General features: G+C 40.8%; 1 pseudogene; it reads left to right on the plus strand.

Moving 5' to 3' along the window:
* The first annotated feature begins 2,171 nt into the window (after window positions 1-2,171).
* LOC105503688 overlaps window positions 2,172-2,615 on the plus strand; it is a 1,852-nt pseudogene continuing 1,408 nt past the window's right edge.

The raw sequence follows: 2,615 nt of genomic DNA on the forward strand, positions 1-2,615 counted from the left end.
AAGGAAGGAAGAAAGAAAGAAAGAAAGAAAATGATTTTTTTAACATTTATTATTTATTCTGGAATAAGAAGGGAAACTTTGAAGAGGAACTTTTTACTTTTCCACAATGGGTAATAAATTCTTCAGCTTACACCTCTCTGCGGTGCACTCTGAAACACTGGAACTTCCTTAACCTCAGAACTTTAAAGAAAAAGCTCTTTTTTTTTTCTTTTTTGCACAAGGGCATGGCATTTCTACTAAATCTTTTCAAGCACTGTAAAATCAACCCAGCTCTTTTAGTAATCATATCAGGCAGGCCCAGGGAAAACAATTCCCCCAAATTAGAGAAGCAAGTTCCAGGGGAACCATCTGAGGATTCCCTTATTTAGGGCCCCTTCAAGTTCCCTTCTTATTGCAGAATCCTAGGCAAGTAAAGGGAGACTTAGGCTGATTTTCTGAGAACCCTGATAGGTATATAGAAGTTTTCTAAAATTTAACTCAGGCATTTGACCTCTCATGGAGGAATGTTACACTGCTCCTAAGCCAAACCCTAACTGCAGCTAAAACAGGCAGCTCTGCAAGCAGAAAAGAATTTTGGAGATGAGCAATGTGTCTCCTATAGTAGGCCAAAAGGGAAAAGAGAAAATAGGGAGGGCAAAAAAATAAGGGAAACACCATTCCCAATAGGAAGAGAGGTAATACCTCTTAACAACCCTAATTGGAACTCCTTTCTATGGTGTTTTTCCTTCTTTTATGGTTTAAAATGACTTTTTCCTCTTTTATAATGTTCTTCCAACCTAGAAAAAGTTAATTTTCCAAACCTTAAAATGCTTGGCTTAGAGTTGAACAAGGGGAAAGGGAGCCCAGAAGCCTGACATGCTGGCAAAGGGTAAAAATTTCTTACCAGTTGGGCTTTTGGCTACTCTCTCCCTGTGCAAACCAGTAAAAGGGATAAAAGAATCATTGTTTATATTCTCTGTAAATTTATACTCAATGGAAAAGGATTTGTAAAGTTGGTCCTAAACTTTAGACAATCTGGTGTGCTTTGAAGGTCTTTCTGTATGGTTTTGTCCAAAAAAAGGGTATCTTAGGTTAGGATGCAGGACCAGGACCCTGTAAGCCTGCTGTTTGAGCCAGCCCAACAAAACGGTCAGTAACAAACTTGGTTACAGGTCTCCATCTTATTTCATGTCCTTGGGAACATGACCTGCAACCATGTGGCAATGCTTTCTTTCAGTCTCTGCCATTTTACAATGGTGGCCGTTTTCTTGTGCTAAGTCAGTTCCACAAAATCAGATAAGCCAGTTTGTCAATCTGGGTGGTGCCAGCTAATCCATCAAGGGCAGGGCTTACAAAATATCTTAAGCACTGATCTTGAGAGAAGTATAGGGAGGGTCAAAATCTTGTAGTCTCCAACTGCATGACTCCTAAGCCATGGTTTCTAATTCTGTGACTAGTTTAATTTCTTAGCCTGGTCCCCAGGCAAGAGGGAAGTATATCTTAAAAAGGGGCTCTTATTATCTTTGTTTTAGACTATAAACTGTAAACCAGGCTTCTCCCAAAGTTGGTTCAGCCTACGCCCAGGGATGGGCAAGGACAGCTTGGGGGCTGAAAACGAAATGGAGTTGTTTGGGTCAGATCTCTTTCACTGTCTCTGTCAAAATTTTGCAATGACAGTTTCAAAAGCTGCCTATCGCCCCTTTGAAAATGCCTTGTATGCTCGTGATTAAGTCATAACCTAATTAAGTCCTGTCGGTTTCACCCGTGATATTATTTTTTGTAAAGTTCAAAAGCCAAAAATCTTAAGTGCTTGGCATGGCTAAAGTCGAGTAACAAAGGATTTCAAAGGATTTTCTTAAAGCATGCTCAGCTTAATTAAAAGTGGATATTCAAGTTATAAGTATATTTTAAAGGTCTTTATGTTTTTCTCTTATTGGATCTTGTTTTTCTGGGAAAACTCTTTTCTTCTCAGTCAACGGAATTACTTTTCTCCATTTTTTTGTCTTACCACTCTTAATGCATGCTACCTGGCCCTGTTCATCCAAGGGCTCCACCCTGAAGCCAGTAATCCAATTAAGAAACTGGCAAATAAGACTGCAGTACATTGAGCTCCATAGAGACAGTGCCAGGGCAAGTGAGAGCCGGATGGGCACTGGGCGACTCTGTGCCTAGCTGAGGAAAAATAACTAAACATGGGCAAAGGAGATCCTAAGAAGCCGAGAGGCAAAATGTCATCATAGGCATTTTTTGTGCAAACTTGTTGGGAGGAGCATAAGCAGCAGCACCCAGATGCTTCAGTCAACTTCTCAGAGTTTTCTAAGTGCTCAGAGAGGTGGAAGACCATATCTGCTAAAGAGAAAGGAAAATTTAAAGATATGGCAAAGGTGGACAAGGCCCGTTATGAAAGAGAAATGAAAACCTATATCCCTCCCAAAGGGGAGACAAAACAGATGTTCAAGGATCCCAATGCACCTAAGAGGCCTCCTTCGGCCTTCTTCCTGTTCTGCTCTGAGTATTGCCCAAAAATCAAAGGAGAACATCCTGGCCTGTCCATTGGTGATGTTGCAAAGAAACTGGGAGAGATGTGGAATAACACTGCTGCAGATGACAAGCAGTCTTATGAAAAGAAGGCTGCG

This window comes from Colobus angolensis, unplaced genomic scaffold (genome assembly GCF_000951035.1).
Source record: "Colobus angolensis palliatus isolate OR3802 unplaced genomic scaffold, Cang.pa_1.0 Scaffold87, whole genome shotgun sequence".
Lineage (NCBI taxonomy): Eukaryota > Metazoa > Chordata > Mammalia > Primates > Cercopithecidae > Colobus > Colobus angolensis.